General features: G+C 45.4%; 1 long non-coding RNA gene across 8 annotated transcripts in view; it reads left to right on the top strand.

Annotated features, from left to right (window-relative positions):
* The window catches only part of LOC110597666 (uncharacterized), a 39,990-nt gene that overhangs the window by 16,549 nt on the left and 5,556 nt on the right, over nucleotides 1-17,885 (top strand). For 4 of the 8 annotated variants that reach the window (XR_013439430.1, XR_005728972.2, XR_005728971.2 and 1 more), the window contains one exon: nucleotides 1-17,885. This exon is cut by the window's left edge. This is a non-coding gene — a long non-coding RNA (uncharacterized LOC110597666). The other 4 variants (XR_013439432.1, XR_013439431.1, XR_005728975.2 and 1 more) reach the window with 3 other exon arrangements.

The following is a 17,885-nucleotide window of genomic DNA, read 5'->3' as shown; positions in this document are numbered from 1 at the left end:
GCCGCTTCCCTGTCCCGCGTTTGCATCCTCGCGACAGCGGTGCTTGTCAGGGCTGCTTGGGCAGGAGGCTAGGACACCAGGCCACCTTACCCCGCCACAGTGCACCGCCTGGGAACAGCCTTCCCAACAGCCAAGCGGCGCACCGTGCCAGAGGGGCTTGCTACGAAAGAGGGCTGTGTTTTGGATAGAGTCTGAAGCTGCGAGCGCTTCGGGCATTATTTCCGATGAATTATATATGTAAGGACAATGTCCACATTTTCTTGAAACTAAAAGTTCGGAAGTGGCAAGCCTGCTGTGGCTGCCCTCCGCGCTTCTGGTGATGATGGAGACAAGGAGAGCAGAATGTTTGTGAGGGGGTAGCTGGTGCTGGGGACCTGCCTGGAGGCCCCATTTTCACTGTCCTGAGTGGGCTGTGGGTGAAAAGCAGATGAAGGTGGTGGGGCTGCTGCCGTGGTGCAGCGTCTTTGAACTGGCGACCTCCAAACCTCAGCCCTGGGTCAGTTTGGTTCTTCTGCCTCATGAGCCTGCATTCCACCTGGGAGAATAATAAGTACAATAACTGTCTTTTTTAAAAAAGATATTTTAATTGTAGATGGGCACAATTTTTTTTATTTATTTCTATGTCGTGCTGAGGATCAAACCCAGTGCCCCATACATGCTATGCAAGCTCTCTACCACGGAGCTACAACCCCAGCCCACAATGACTGGCTTTTGAGCCACCCCACTTGACCCATGGATGCCCTACAGCAGGTCCCACACATGTGCAATCTGTGCAGACTGACCAAGAAACTTCAAGATTAGTTTGTTTTTGAGTTCTGTCCTCCAGAGGCTTTAACCTCAGCCTCTGCACATGCATGCATACACAAAAATGCAGGGATTTATCACCCTGTGATGTCATCTTTCAAACAAGCATCAAGCCTCTCCTGAATCCAAGTCCACTCAACCATACCTCACACATGAGGGCTCTCCTCTTACCATCTCACAGTCTTGTAGCTTGAAGTCCTGAACTAAAGTAAATTTAGTGATTGAAATTGTGTTTGTTCTGAGCTTCCTGGCAGCCAAGACAAAGAAAACATGATGGTTTATAGTCTCGCTCAGAAAAAGAAGTTCATCAGGAATTTACAGAGGTGAACATCTTTCCTGCATAATATTTACATAAAATTAAAAGCTCCACAATTATGTAGGTCACCTGTACATGTCACAGATGGAGAACCAGACCCAGAGAGGTTGAATGACTTTCCCCAAGGTCATGAATTAGCTAGAGCAAGAACTAGGACCAGAGATCCTGACTCCTGAGAATGTCAGGTCCCGATTCTCTCCTGACCATGCTTTAGTGGGCTTCTCAACAGGGAGATCATTTAACCATGGCACAGTGAAGGTGACCACTCTCATCTCTACTATAAATTCCTTAGACGACCTAGAAGCTGTCTTGATCTCCCCCCCTCCCCCAGTTCCTAACGCTAGTCTGGGATTCTCATTGTGGGTATTTTTAAATATTTGATAAATGAGTGAAGCTAAACCTCTCCTGAGATGAGGGTGAAGGTAGAGCTAAAGGCCTTACTTCAGTTTTCCGGGAGGGGGGGGGTCTTTGTTTTTTGAATTTTGGATTTGAGCCTATCAATTTCCTAGATGTTTGTCTGTCTCTCTCTCTTTGGCATGTTAAAGTGACTCAAATGGTGTGAGCCAGTAGTGTAGTATAGTTCCCTTTTGGACTATGATTCTGACTTCTGACTGCTCTATCATGTTATTGGACCTCACAGAAAAGGATCATTTGTCTCAGGGGACCAGCTTTTCAGTGAGACCTACAAATCCTTCAGGTGAACCAAAGATGATTTCCCCATTGCATTAGTACAGTTGCCATGAGAGCTGACAGATCCATTCTTTTGTCCCCCTTGGGTGGAGAGCCAGCCTCATTTCTGTACCTATCCAAGTTTGATTCCCAGGGCTTAAATACAAATCATAGAATGTGGCTCATATTAGTAAATTTCTATGGCTCCAAAAAGGTAGCATTTGAACACCCTGATTATTGTAGGTACTAAATAGATTTAATGGCTCTGTGATAGACTAAATTTTTTGGATACCAGCACAAGAAAGAGATTCACTTCTGGGAGTGGGGAGGGGCACCCCTGTTTCTATAAAAGCTCCAACAGTTCCTGGCCAAATTCTGAGTCCTCTTTGAACAGGGTCTGCATGGGAAAAGTGGAGTGGTGGAGAACAGGGTCCAGTTTGCAGCCAAAGCTCCAACTGTGGGAGGAAAACAGGGTTCAGCTCCCCAGATTAGTTACTGTCTACAAGGATTAAAGGCCCCAAATAATGGCTGGCTTCTCCCCTCCTCTGTGCCAAGGGAAGACATGTAAATACAGCCGCACGCCAGCTTAGTCAGTAGATGTGTATAAATCGAATTTAGCAAATCAGATCATGGTTTAAATGCACTATTTAAAGCAGTCCTGCAGTGAAGCCTTTTACAAAGGGAATAATCATTTTGTGATGCTAATCATCAGCCTCCAATTTATCTCCTTTGTAAGTTCAGATGTTGGTGCACTGGGTGTTCTGAAATTGGGGCGCTCTTGTGCAGGGCTCCAGTGATGGCTGTCTGCCTTCTTTTTCAGATCTCTCATTTTAAATGGGTGCATGTCCTGTTTCTCACTGGGGGCCTCAGGATCCTTGTCAGCCCGATAGTTTTCATCCATCTCACTCATCTTTTCATAATCTGATAGAATCTACCATTCAGCCCCTCCTGGCTGCTTTTCTAAGATTTTCACCCTTTCTGGGGTGTGATACAAGCCCTACTGTTTCTGGGAAGTTCCCCTCTGATCAGGACCTTCTTTTGTTTCCTTGAGCTTCTGGTACCTCTGGTGCTGATCATATACTCTCAGAAATGACTAGATGATACTTAGCAGCCCCTGAATTCAGAAGATTTATTAAATGCATGCCTCTACTTGCTGAATAGGCAATGTCTAGATAATTCTCCCCATTCACAGAAAAAACTGAGGCCTGGATGTTAAAGTGACTTTTCCCACAAGTTAAAATCAGGACTCAAAGGAGAACCTGTCTCTTGATTGCTATAAAAGTGTTTTATATGCTGAGCTGTAGTCCTTTTTTCTGAAGAGAAAATATAATCAGAGACCATCTGGGTGGGAGAGAAAGAATGAACGGAAAGAGATGGATCAGAGTGGAATAAAGGAAGTGGGCAGGAAGCTGGGGGGCTGCAAGGAGCCTGACCTTGCTTAGCTCACAGGCCCTGATATAGTGTCTTTGTCAATGCTGCCACTATTGACGTGTTCCTCGGTAATTATGACTGTGTGTTGGCATGGCGACTCAGAGTAAGAAGACTAGAGACACTGGGTAAATGCACGACTTGTTCTTGCCTTCTAAAGCAGAGAGGAGCTTTTGTGGATAGTTCCACCAGACCCCAGTGCTGGAACGTGGGTATTTACAGGCCATGGAAGCCAGGTGGCCCTGAGCAGAGATGACACAAACAGAGGTCCTCAATAAGACTTGGGTTCAATGCAGAGTTCTCCCAGAGCCTCCCTCCTGTTCCTTTCTGTTGTCTTTGTCCCTCAGCCTTGCAATGTCAAGTATATACATTTCTACTCCTCCTTTCTGTTTTTTTTAAAATTTTTTTTATCCCCAGCCTTTTTCAATGTTTTATTTAGACAGGGCCTTGCTGAGTTGCTGAGACTGGCTTTGAATTTGTGATCCTCCTGCCTCAGTCTCCCAAGCCTCTGGGATTACAGGTGGTACCACTGTACCCGGCTTTTGGGTTATTTCACTTAAGTTTATGTTGCGGTATCCCTGAATCTGATTGATCAAAAAATTATGTATCATAGGCAATGGCTGTGCATTTACAGGCTGAAAGGAAAGGCTGATGGACTCAGTGGCAGGGATGGAGTCTAGGGCTTCCCTTTCTATCCTGGTCCCATTTCCATAGATACTTGGGCCAAGGCCTCATCTGAAAATGGGAGAGGTTACAGGAGAGAGAGAGCAGTGCTATCCATTTGATGCCCATCACATATGTGCTGTTGATCTCATGAAATGTAGTCATGCAACTTACTGAAATGATAATATTGGGTTAAGTAAGATATATTATTAAAATTACCCATTTCATCTGGGTGCAGTGAGGTATGGTTATAATTCTAGCTATAGGGAAGCTGAGGCGGGAGCACAAGTTTGAGATTAGCCTGGGCAACTTACCAAGACCTTGTCTTTTAGCAAGGTCTATGGATGTGGTTCAGTGATACTGCACCCCTGTATTTAATTTTCATTATGGGTTGGGGGCTTACATATTTCTTCATTTTCATTTCCCCCACCCCTTCCATATGCTGGAAATCACACTCAGGGCCTCACATATGTTGGGCAGGTGTTCTACCACTAACCTATATCTCAGCCCTCTCTTACCATTTAATGAAGTTTCTAGAACATTTAAAGTTATATACCTCTGTCCACAGAGAGGTCTGTGCATAAAGGGCCATGGAAAAGCCAGGGTGGTGGCAGGTAAAAAGCCTTAGGCCTCAGGGGCCTTTTGGAGTGCCTAGAACAGCCTTTTTTTTTTTTTTTAAGCAACACGCATTTATTTTTATTCATTTATTTTGTATTTATGCACTTTAATATATCATACATAGATGGAATATAATTTTTCATTTTTTGGAGTGTACAGGTTGCTGACTCATTGGTCATGTAGTCACATATATACATATACAGTAATAATGTCTGTTTCATTCTACTATCTTTCCTATCCCCACTTCCCCTTCCCTTCCCTCCCATCACTTCCCTCTACCTAATCTAAGGTAATGCTGTTCTTCCCTAGTGCCCCCCCCCATTATTGTGAATTAGCATCTGCATATTAAAAAAAACCTTTGGATTTGTGGGATTGGCTTATTTCACTTAGCATGATATTCTCCAACGATTTACTGGCAAATGCCATAATTTCACTTTCTTTAAAGCTGAGTAATATTCCATTGAGTATATATACCATATTTTATTTATCCATTCATCTATTGAGATTGGTTCCATAGTCTATCTATTGTGAACTGAGCTGCTATAAACATTGATGTGGCTGCATCACTATAGTATTCTGATTTTAAGTCCTTTGTGTATAAACCAAGGAGTGGGATAGGTGGGTCAAATGGTGGTTCCATTCCCAGTGTTCTGAGGAATCTCCATACTGCTTTCCATAGTGGTTGCACCAGTTTGCAGTCCCACTAGCAATGTATGAGTGTACCCTTTTCACCACATCCTTGACAACATTTATTGTTACCTGTATTATTGATGATTGCCATTCTGACAGGAGTGAGATGCAATCTTAGAGTAGTTTTGATTTGCATTTTTTTAATTGCTAGAGATATTGAACACGTTTTCATATATTTGTTGATCAATTGTATTGTGTTTCTTCTTTTGTGGTATATCTGTTCAGTATCTTAGCCCATTTATTGATTGGGTTATTTGTTTATTTGGTGTTAAGTTTTTTGAGTTTTTTATATATCCTAGAGACTAATGCTTTATCGGAGGTACATGTGGTAAATATTTTCTCCCAATCTGTAGGCTCTCTCCTCATGTTATTGTTTCCTTTGCTGAGAAGAAACTTTTTAATTTGAATCCATTCCATTTATTTTATTTTTTAAGTATTTATTTTTTAGTTGTAGTTGGACACAATACCTTTATTTTATTTATTTATTCTTATATGGTGCTGAGGATGGAACTCAGGGCCTCGCACGTGCTAGGTGAGTACTCTACTGTTGAGCCACAACCCCAGCCCCTCCATCCCATTTATTGATTCTTGATTTTATTTCTTGCACTTTAGGAGTCATGTTAAGGAAATCAGATTTTAGGCTGACCCCATGGTGAAGATTTGGGCCTATTTTTTCTTCTATTAGGTGCAGGGTCTCTGTTCTAATGCCTAAGTCTTTGATCTACTTTGAGTTGATTTTTGTGCAGGGTGAGAGATAGAGATTTAATTTCATTTTGCTACATATGGATTTCCAGTTTTGCCAGCACCATTTGTTGAATAGGCTATCTTTTCTCCAGTGAATGTTTTTGGCACCCTTGTCTAGTATGAGATAACATTATTTATGTGGGTTTGTCTCTGTGTCTTCTATTCTGTACCATTAGTCTACAGGTCTATTTTGGTGTCAATACCATGCTGTTTTTGTTACTATAGCTCTGTAGTATAGTTTAAAGTCTGGTATTGTGATGCCACCTGTTTCACTTTTCTTGCTAAGGATTGCTTTAGCTATTCTGGGTCTCTTATTTTTCCAAATAAATTTCTTGATTGCTTTTTTCTATTTCTATGAAGAATGTCATTGGGATTTTTTTTTTTGTGTGTGTGTGTGTGTGGTGCTGGGGATTGAACCCAGGGCCTTGTGCATGCAAGGCAAGCACTCTACCAACTGAGCTATGTCCCCAGCCCAAGTCATTGGGATTTTAATAAGAATTGCACTAAATCTGTATAATGCTTTTGTTAGTATGGCCATTTTGACAAAATTAATTCTGCCTATCCAGGAGCATGGGAGATCTTTCCATCTTCTGAGGTTTTCTTCAATTTCTTTCTTTAGTGTTCTGTAGTTTTCATTGTAGAGGTCTTTTATTTACCTCTTTTTATTCCCAGGTGATTGTCTTTTTGAGGCTATTGTGAATGAAGTAGTTTTCCTAATTTCTCTTTCAGTGGATTCATTGCTGATGTACAGGAATGCATTTGATTTATGGATGTTGATTTTATATTCTGCTACTTTACCAAATTCATTTATTAGTTCTAGAAGTTTTCTGGTGGAATTTTTTGGATCTTCTAGATATAGAATCATGTCATTAGCAAATAGTGATAGTTTGAGTTCTTCTTTACCTATTTGTATTCCTTGAATTTTTTTCTTTTGTCTAATTGCTCTGGCTAGAGTTTCAAGGATGATGTTGAATAGAAGTGGTGAAAGAGGACACCCTTGTTCCAGTTTTTAGCGGGAATGCTTTCAACTTTTCTTCAATTAGGATGATGCTGGCCTTGGTTTAGCATATATAGCTTTTACAATGTTGAGGTATGTTCCTACTATCCCTAGTTTTTCTATTGTTTTGAACATAGAGGTGTGCTGTATTTTGTCATATGTTTTTTCTGCATCTTTTGAGATGCTCATATGATTCTTGTTTTTAAGTCTATTAATATGATGAATTACATTTATTGATTTCCATATGTTGAACCAGCCCAGCATCCCTTGGATGAGTCCCACTTGATCATGGTGCACTATCTTTTAAATATGTTTTTGTATGCTATTTGTCAGAATTTTATTGAGAATTTTTGTGTCTATGTTCATCAGGGATGTTGGTCTGAAGTTTTCTTTCCTTGATGTGTCTTTGTCTGGTTTTGGTATCAGGGTGATATTAGCCTCATAGAATGAGTTTGGAAGGGTTCCCTTCTTTTCTATTTCATGGAATACTTTGAGGAGTATTGGTATTAATTCTTCTTTGAAAGTCTTGTGGAACTTGGCTGAGAATTCATCTGATCCTGGGCTTTTCTTGGTTGATAGGCTTTTGACAGCTTTCTAAATGGGGATTACCCCCTAGTCCTCGGAGGCAGAAGTTAAGGCCTGAATCTGCAGGCAACAGTGTGTTTTTCAGCATTTAGGGTAGGGGTAAAAGAGCCAGTGAGTAACCCCCAGAAAAGCCTTTGAATGAAGGCTTAGCTATGCCCTAATGGGGTTTGAATGGGTGCAGTAATGGGGCTGGGGATGTGGCTCAAGCGGTAGCGCGCTCGCCTGGCATGCGTGTGGCCTGGGTTCGATCCTCAGCACCACATACCAACAAAGATGTTGTGTCCACCAAGAACTAAAAAATAAATATTAAAAATTCTCTCTCTCTCTCTCTCTCCTCTCTCTCTCTCTTTAAAAAAAAAAAAAAGAATGGGTGCAGTAATAGGTGATAAAATGGCTCCTCCACAAACCCAACAGCAATTTTATAGGCACCCAGATGTGCAGGAACCCCAGGGAAGTGCATCCAGGTTCATGACAAACCCCCTTTCAGCCAGCAGGTTTCCTTTGGCTGGAGGGTTCCTGGCTGGCTCTCTCCTGGCTGCCCCTCCTCCCTCAGCTTCTGCTGTTCAGTGTGAACTGGAGCTTCTGGGATGCACCTTGGCTTAGAGCCAGAATCTTCTTGGAGAGGCCTCCTGTCCTGGCTCCCTGCCAGGCCTCAGGTTTTCAGAGAGATTTTTCTGGGGAGACACTGGGCAGAGGGGCCTCGCTCAGCCTTCAGAACTCAAAGCACTCCAGGCTGTGGGGCCAGTCTTGCCTCCAGCCTCCTGCCCCACCCAGAAGTTCATTTCCTGCCTGGGACACCCTGGACTGGGTTAAGGGTCTTTTAGCTCCAGTAATTCATGAATCTTTGAAAAGCAGGCTCCTTACAAGAGGTGAGGAATTGGCAGCCAGGAGAGCATGATGAGTCATGATGATGGTTATAGGGTCTCTTTCCTGAGAACCTTTGCTCTGTGCTAACACTTTGCATACATGTCTTCTTTGAGACTTGGCTCTTGGGGAGAAGAAAGAGTTGTAAATATAATCTAGGTTCTGTACTTTTCTAAGCCAGTGTCATTTGGGTGTTTTGCATGGGGTATGTCTCAAAAGCTATAGTTCTTAGGTAGAAGGGCATTTTAGGTCTCAGTGGGTTCTTATTTCCCAGAGGCTTTGGGAAGCAGCATGAGTTCACTCGGTTGCTAGAAAGTGCCTCTACATTATCTCTTACTTCAAGGTGGCAGTATATCTAGAGAATCCAGATGGGAAAGCTCAGTGCTGCGTTCCAGGGAGCCTTGGAGGAGTAGGAAGCATTCCACCCAGTCCTGACCCGTCTCCTCATCGTCAATGTGCACCCTAGCCTTGTTGCACCTTACTTTGTAAAATATGGGGAGGCCCAAGTCTGCCAGCCTGTCTATGATGCCAATGGAGTATGGCTTCTCAGGGGGAGCTTGGCCTTTATTTTCTGCAATGCTCTGCCCCCTGAGGTAACACCCACTGTCCTCTGGAGGAGGAAAAGTGGTCCCTGTCCCATCTTGTCTTGTACTTCAGCAGAGAATGCCAGGCCTCTTTTCATTTGCCCAGTTTGGCAGCACAGTACCTGCTATCTCTCTGGGTCAGGAGAGGTGGCCAGTGCTCTGAAGGTACATCATTTCTTTGACAACTGCTGGGGAGAGGGAAAGTAAAAAAGGGAATTTGAAGTTTACAGCCACCCTTGCCCTTTGAGCTTACATCTTCCTGTATCCCATTTTAGTCCACTCTTTTCTATTGTTGAATCACGGACTCAGAGATCACAGGAGTGTGAAGCAGAGGTAGTGTGGTTCAAAGGGCGACAGGCTCTGGGGTCTCTCTGGCCTATATGAGAACCCATGGGCACACTAATTCTCCTTTCTGAGCCAGTTTGAGCAAAGTTAGGGATAGTAATACTTACCTTGTAGCACTCAAGAAATATCACTTTGGGTTAGGAATCTGGCTCAGTGGCAGAACATTTGCCTAGAATAGTTAAGACCCTGGGTTTGATCTCTAGCACTGCCCCTTCCCCCTAAAATGAAAGAACCTCCAGTTTGAATTCTCTATCTCACTGGTGTGTCATAGAGTAAAGGCCCTGGAAGTGAGTGGGCAAGGGACCCAGCTCAGTCATGGTGTTTATTGACCCTGGGTAAACTCTGGTGCAGGTAGAAGCCTTGACCTGCTCTCTACTCTCTAGGAACAGAGAAACTAGTGGGATGCATAGATTCAGGGGTAGATTGTTTTGATTCAGGCCCTAGGAGTTAAGGTGGAGGCATCAGTTTGACTCCCTATATCTACTAAGATCTTCCACATTGTCAAGAGAGCGGGACAGAGGATCTCCACTGGGAGGAAAACTCCCTGACCAGAGTTCAGACGTCTGACCAGGTTCAGACGTCAGAGTAGAGTGCCAGGGAGGAGACCTGATGGACTGCTTTTGAGATTTAGGTGCAGAATATCAGGTCAGATGGTTGAGACTGAAAATGACAAGGTAGGGAGCCAACTAAGGGAATCAGTCACCATATGCAAGATGGGTGGGCATGGAGGATGCCCAGGCCCTAAGCCACTCAAGTCAGCTGGAGCTGAGTAGGCACACCCACCTTAGGCCTGTCACCTCATGGCTCTTGGTCTGGACAGTAGGTCCAGACTGGGCCAGAGAGCCATTTCCCCGTTTGCAAGAGAACCATGGAGCTTAAGAATTGGAAGTCTTCCCATGCCACATTGTATTTTTTCTACCACACTCATTTATTCATTCAACGTTTATTGACTGCACATTATGTGTCAGGCAAAGCCTTGGGGACACAGAGGAGGAAACCACAGTCCCTGGTCCAGCACTTTAGCTGTAATATAGAATTTCATATATTCATCCAGAACAGGAAAGCTGGGTTAGCAGGCACTGGGGGGTGTGACAGTTATCATCAGTTTGTGGACTTCTTGCCTTCCCTGCCCCTCTTCATGCCCCAAGAGCCTGGGAGAACAGGGTCAGAGGCCATTTCATGCTCTTCCCATTGTGACCTTACACTGTTGCTTAGCTTCAGCTAAAACTTTAATTCTCTAGATCTTGCCAATTCTATATACTTTCCCTTTCTTCATTTAAAAACATTTTTCCCCCTGGGGATTAAACCCAGGATCTCACACATGCTTGGTAAGCACCTTACCACTGAACTAATCTCTGCCCAACTTTGATCTTAAGAATCAGAATATCAGGGGGCTGGGGATGTGGCTCAAGTGGTAGCGCGCTCGCCTAGCATGCATGTGGCCCGGGTTCGATCCTCAGCACCACATACAAACAAAGACGTTGTGTCTGCCGAGAACTAAAAAATAAATATTAAAAATTCTCTCTCTCTCTCTCTCTCTCTCTCCCACTCTCTCTTAAAAAAAAAAAAGAATCAGAATATCAGTAATCTAATGAGATTTATATGTGAGACAGGTAGAAAACATCTAAAATACAATCACCTTTGGATGGATTCATACACTGAAGGTTTCTTCTCCTTAGAAGAAATCAGATGCTGTTTGGAAAACCAAGACTAGAATTTTACCCCAGTTCTATTCAGGCTGGACTCTGGTACAATTCTTTGTAAGCAGGCCTGCACATAAGTTGGCAATAGTAGGCCCCCACCTGCCTTCTGTCCACACAACTGGAGTTTTAGAGTTTTCCATGTAGTCCGTGGGTTGGGGCGCAGTCCTGCAAATGAATCCACTAGTTCTAAAGCCCCAATGCTGGGTCTGCCATTTTATTACTTGCCTTACAGGAGCAGGAAGGGTAAATGGGTTTGTTACCATTACTATTACTACCACTACTACTATTAGTAGTACTATTACTACTATTTTGATGGTTTCATTGTTGAGGTTGATGTGTGTGTGTGTTAGTAAGATAAAACACTTGGACATCATTACATAGCATTGGTTAAGGCATCACTTCTGGCAACATGGAAAGTGGTTCCAGACCTTTGAAAGGAACCACAGAGTTTTAGCCAAAAAGAGAATCTGAGGGAATTGTCCTTCCCTCAGCTTCATTATGGACTGATCAGCTTCTATCTGAGGGAATTGTCCTTCCCTCAGCTTCATTATGGACTGATCAGCTTCTATCCGTGGGCAAGATGAACATACATGGAACAGACTGTAAGCAGGTGAGTAGCAAGTAGGAAGACATAGTAGTCTGGACTCTGCTTCTGAAACCTTTGACCTTTTCTTCTCTGGGAAACCCCACAGAGTCTAGTGAGGGTGACTTCCAGAAAGACAATATATATTCTTGGATTCTGTGACAATGAGCAGTGATACAAATGAGTGTCCAAATGCTGGCTACGGGTGAGCCTTCTCTATACAAGGTAGCTTAGCTCTCTTCTACTTCCCTTGCTGAGACCTCCTGCCCATGGTTCACTGAATGAATGACACGTGCACACAGATTGGCTTTGGATTTAACTGTGGCAACCAGTTGACAGCATGTGTTTCAGTCACGGGGCAGTGGTACATAGACTCCTGAGCTAGAGGAACCAGTGCAAGATTGTCCTTCTCCCTATTCTCTTCTCCCTCTCATGTGCCCTCTTTTCCAGATTCAGAAGACAGAGAAGAGAGAAGGAGGAGCACTATGGCAAGAGTCCAAAGGTGGGTCATCTTTGGACCACAAGTGTGTATTCACAGTTCTTTCTAGTAGCATTTCTCATTTCTCTGTGCAATGTATTGATGTGGCTACAGATGGATAGTCCAAGCCAGATTTGGGTCTTGGATTACTGTTATTTTTTTCTTCTTTTGGAAGAAAAAAAACTTAGTTTGGGGAGGACATTATAAAATGAAAATTGGGCTTGGAGACAGGCCTTTAGTCCCAGCTACTCTGGAGGCTGAGTCAAGAGGATCACTTGAGCCCAGGAGTTGAGGTTAGCCTGGGAAACATAGCAAGACCCTATCTCAAAATAATAACAACAAGCAAATTTTAAAAACAAAAAGAGCAATAACCCTGCTTCTTAGAACCAGTTTCCTATTAGGTTGACCCATATGAATTTTTTGTTGTTGTTGTTCAAAAACATTTAAGTATTGATTGTTTCATATAGTTCAACCTAGTACATTTCCATTACTCTGGGAAGGTGCCCATTTTAAGGGGTCCCTGAGATTTTAATCATTTGTGTTCATCTTCATCCTTCAATATCATTCTCTGAATTATTTTAACAGTAGAAGGAATCGTGGCAACCTGTGGGTTGTACTGCAAGAAACAGTTACCCCAGCAAGGGTCCACATTGCCTCAACTTCATGAAATGTCATCTTGTGACACAAGACAATTAAGATGATGTTTGAGTACCCTTTTTTTCATTATTAAAAAAAAAAAAATCTGGCTAGCTCAGCCAACCTTACCCTGACTAAGGACTGAGACCAGTTCCAAACTTTTTTTGTCTTGGAGGTATTTGCTTCCATCTGGCATTCTTCCTGAATGGGATATTACTTCACCTCCTACACCAGCAGCCGTCCTGGGGATGGTGTGGTGTGCTGCCATGCGGTGCTGTAAGGGGAGAAAGTTGCTGAAGTGTTGGCAACAGCCACACCATAACCTTTTAGCCACCTCAGGGTGACTATTAGGTTGACCCATATGAAATTTCTGCCCAGTGTGGGGAAGCCAGCAGTGTGAGCTTTATACTGATTGCACTTGTAGTCCCACATTCTTTACACTATCATCAGTCTATATGTCTGGGACTGTTAGTATGTGTGTGTGTGAGAGAGAGAGAGAGAGAGAGAGAGAGAATAAGGCTGTGAGTATCTCTTTATGGCAGCTCAGTAAAACAAGGAGCTGGAGAGCGGTGTTGGTAATAAGCAAGACATTTCAAAGCCCCAACTCTCCCCCTTGGGGGGCCATCATGATGTGTTTGCCTTTCCCGGGGAGGGGGCCATACATATACATATATGTATATGTATGGGGGTTTTGCCATGCTTCTCATTATATGGGGCTGCATTCAAGTGGCTGGCCAGGTGTATGAGAAGCTGCCTGACTGGGTGAGCCCCATCTGCCATGAGCTCACAGACTTGCCTTCCTGCCCGCCTTTCGTCCATGGGGAGCCTGTCCCTTCGCAGCTCACGTCTCCTTTCTAATTTATTAGCTGGGAAGGAGGAGAAAATGAAACGTTGCCTGAAGACAATGGCCTAGACAGCAGGTTCCACCCTGCACAGCCGCCAACACCTCTCCCCCTAACCCTGCCTCCTCCTCTGCAGTTGGGTCTGCGCTTTATTCTGCTAAGCCTGAAATAAGAAAAAAAAAAAAAGAATTTTAAAGTATTCTATAAAAACTATTCCAGCCCTTGGTCATGCAGAGGTAGCTGTAGACTGTTGAAGATAGGAGAGGCCAATAGGACAAAGATTTGAGCCACAGTTTGTATCAAATGGCCAATAAATATGAGTTCTCTCATGGACTCTGGGCCCCCCATCTCTGAGTCCCAGGACTTCTCCCCAGCTCCCAGTCAGGCAGGGGAGGGGAAAGGGGCCCAAGGCAGCTGCAGGGGCTGTGTTAGTAAACACTTTCCTGGGTTCCCATTTTCTTCACCCCCCCCACCCTTCTCCACTCCCTGATGCCCCTTACACAATCCCACCCCCCAGCATCCCCCTTTCTGTGGTCTGCACAATGAGCTCATTGTCCTGGGTGTGATTTGAATAAGGGATCTGCGGGCCTGTTCCCAGCATTGTCCAAGGGGCTGGGAAAAACCCCAGCGCAGGCAGGAGGACCAGACCAGACAGAGACAGATGCCTAAATTAGCAACAAAGCTTTGTGCAGGTCCCCCGGACAAGGGCTTGCCTTGTTTGCGTGGACTCGAGGGTGTGGAGCTGGCCGGCTGCTCACATGTCTCCCCATGTTAATTAGTTTTGCATGCATGTCTGAGAAGGTGCCAGGGGAGATGTGTTTGCCTTTCCCGGGGAGGGGGCCCTGTTTGTAGCTGGCCAGCAGGCTGGGGGCTGTGGAGCTGAGCAAAGCTGGGCCTACCTGGGGAGCCAGACTCTGAGATTGGTTTGAGAATCTCAGATCCCCCATCTTCTTGCTCTGTTTTTCTGCCCTTGGGGTAGGGGCTGACTTTATTCCCTGAGCCCCCTCCCATCCTACCCCTGCACATCTGAAAGTTGGTCAGCTCTGACTATAGGGAACTCACTGGCTTCTACCCAGACCCTGGCCAGTGCCTATCCATCTGGCGGTCTGTCTCTCGCGACACAGGGCCCCTTGGGACAGGACAGCAGAAGCGGCCAGTCTGGGCTCTCCTCTGTACCCGAGCCAGATGGCCAGTCTGCTTATCGCATTACGACCTCCCATGTCCCCAGACCCATGCCACCCGTGGTGGGCCAGGATCTTGTTTGGGATTGTTTGGGATATGATGGAGAAGCCTGCCTTTAAGCTTTTGGAGAGGTCTGGCCTGAAAAGAAAGGGGTCTGGTACACAGGGCACAAGGGGTGGCCTTACCACTCTGTGACCTCAGGCAGGCCACATCCCCAAACCTCTGAATCTCGGTTTTTTCCATTGGTGAGATGATTGAGTTGAACTTCAGGAATCTCTTGGTTCCCTCCTGGCCCAAAAAGTCTGTGATGGTGGTGATTCTTTCAAACCTGTGTTTGATTTAGCGCTCTCTGATTTACATGGTGAAGGAGGGACAGTGAATTCTGGCTAGAGGTGATAGTGAGTATTGCGGGAAGGATTTCATTCCTCTAGTGTGGGCCTGTGTTTTCAGAATAGATGGAGGATCAGGAGCAGACAAGGCTTATCTTCAGGTTCTTACAAACCTCCCTCTGCAGCATGAGCCCTTCTTGTCCTGCCCTTATGCTACAGTGGTGAGAAACAAGCTCTTGCCCAGCTGAAGGGAGCTAAAGGCAGTGGCCACACAGGAGAAGCTAAAGGGAGAGCAGCTGCTGTCCAGGGCCCTGGGTGTGTCCCAGTCGCCCCCTGCAGGCCCTGGGATGGGGGACAGGGATGCCTGCCAAAGCTGAGCTGAGCCAGACCTCCCAGACAACTTCCCAGCTAATGCATTCAGAATCTCTCTACCTCTACAGCCCCTTACAGTAACTCAGGGAGTGAGGGGCAGGGGTGGAACATTGTTCTTCTTGTTCAGGTGCAAGGACTCAGGATTCAGTGGCCAGGGCATTTGATTCCTAACTCTTTGCTGGTCTTTCCCTGCTACTCAGCCCTGCTGGCCTTGCCCTCTTGTTCACACAGCCTCTAGATTAATTGGAAGCCTAAGCCTGGGATTACTTACAGTCCAAAATGTTGTATGCCAAAGCTTCCAGTCCTTTTGTTGTTGTTGTTGTTAATGGGAATTGAACCCAAGGCGCTTTACTACTGAGCTTCATCCCCAGGGTAACTCCTATAGACAGAAGGGAACTTAATTTATTCTCTGTGTGTGCTGTAGGGAACGCAGAGGCTTGTACATGTGAGGCAAGCATCTACTACTGAGCTACATACTCCCTGCTTTATTTTGGTATAGGATCTCACTAAGTTGACCAAACTATCAAACTTGTGATCCTCCTGCTCATAGCTGGGATTACAGGTGTGTGCCACCATGCCTGGCTACTATGTATGTGTTTTAAATGAGTTAAAGTGCCTCTGGTTCTGAAAATGTTGGGATCTTAGAGAAAAGCTTCAAAAGCTGGGTTTTCTCTCCTGTCCCTTTGTCAACCTCCCCCATCTCTGGTCTTCCCTTCCCTACCTTCTCAGATGTGGTGGGATATACTTTGCTCTAGAGCCAGCAGCTGGCTAGAGGAACCCACAGGAAGTTCCAAGATTAACTGTAGGTAGTCACTGGGCCAGCAGGGGAGGCAGGCCCCAGGACTTCTCTGTGGTGGGTAGTACCCTCCCCTCATTGCTCCATCCAGTTGTCCACAAGCAGCGCATTCACTCCTCTCAACCTGGCCATCTCTCCCCTCTCTGCCTCTCCCCATCTTTCTTCTTTGGGTTCTGGGGGCCTCTTTCTTTGCCCTATTACCTCTGTCCTTGGGTTGCTCCTCACTCAAGCTGGGTATCTGGCAATGAAGTCTAAAGCTTGATGAAGAGCAGAGAGGTTAGATATAATGAGAGAAATGACCACAGTAGGGGTGGGGGAGAAGAGGCAGGGCCTTAGAGGATCTGTCACCTGTCCTCCCTGTCCCCGACCAAGGTCTTAGCTGCCTCAGCTGTAGCTCTGAGCTCCTTAATCTGGTGATCAGTGCAGTGCTGGGGGGCGGGCTGGCAGAGGCTTTAGGAGGTAACAGGGGATCTTAGGAGTCGCACTCTGCTAACGGAGCGTCACTGAGTATCACACAAAGCCTGGGAATCACATTCCAAGCCCGGCTCTCCCTTCCAGAAGCAGCAGCCCCAGCTGGGCTAGACCCAGCATGAGTGGTGCCTGGTAGAGGGCTGGGACTCAGGCCCTGCTTGCAGTTGGGCGTCACCTTGCTCTTTGTTCCTCAGGAGGAAAGTTTCCAAGATTAAGGCTTTCCAGCCCTTTCTGCATGGCTGAGGTTTTATTGTTTGGTAGCTGCCCCCAACCTTGCCCAAGTGCTCAAATCCACTGGCTGCCAATCCCAGCTAGAAATCATTTGTACATTGCAGGTATTCATTCCCCAGGTCAGCTAGAAAAATGCTGTCAAGGTGATCAGGGGATGGAGATTTATTCTAGAACTAAGTGAGACTGCTGTATAGTATGCCTTCCTTATTAGACGGAGCTATCCTTAGAGAACCCAAGGAGTTCCGAAATTGAGGCTAGGATGCAGAATGAAAGCCCACATGATTCTAAGGCTTATCCCAGCAAGATGATGGTAGCTCAGGCCCAAAACTTTGGCTGGGGAGGAAGAGGTGCTGTGGGCAAGACCCAACCCAGAATTACTGTGCAGTATATGTCTCAGAGCCTCTATACCCTCATCTGAAAAATGGGAATTGTTTTTACCTATGGAGTTGCTGTGAGGAGTGTCAGATACATGGATACCACTAAATCGGGTTAATATTACTTCACTCTTTCCCTGAGATATAGGGCAGATATGAAGGAGGTGAATTTCTAAAGGTCATTTAGTATATCTGTGGTTTGGGGGTAGGGTGGGGACAGTAGTTATATTCAGAATATTTAATCTCTGGTACAGCCTGGGCACCAACTAGTCAGAATGGCAGCTGGTCCAAACCATCAGCTCAGAGAGGAGGGCACAGCTGGGCTGAAATAAGTTCATTTGTCTTTGTGTCTTTCTGCTCCATCATGTGTCTGTTCATCAGCAAGTATACAGACATCCCTGGAGGGCCGTTCCTGACTAGGTCACAGAATGTGGGATCCAGGGATCTCCTCTGCATTCTGAGCAGGTCAGACCTTCCTGGCACGGGGTACCCAGCCTGACTTGGCAGAGGGCAGTGAACCAAGGTCCTTCGTAGCTCCAGGCTCCATGATGGCTGCAGAGCTGCCACCAGTTTCTGTGGGG

This window comes from Ictidomys tridecemlineatus, chromosome 5 (assembly GCF_052094955.1).
Source record: "Ictidomys tridecemlineatus isolate mIctTri1 chromosome 5, mIctTri1.hap1, whole genome shotgun sequence".
Taxonomy (NCBI): Eukaryota; Metazoa; Chordata; class Mammalia; order Rodentia; family Sciuridae; genus Ictidomys; species Ictidomys tridecemlineatus.
The sequence above is the reverse complement of the archived record's forward strand: the minus strand, read 5'-3'. Positions and strand labels throughout refer to the sequence as shown.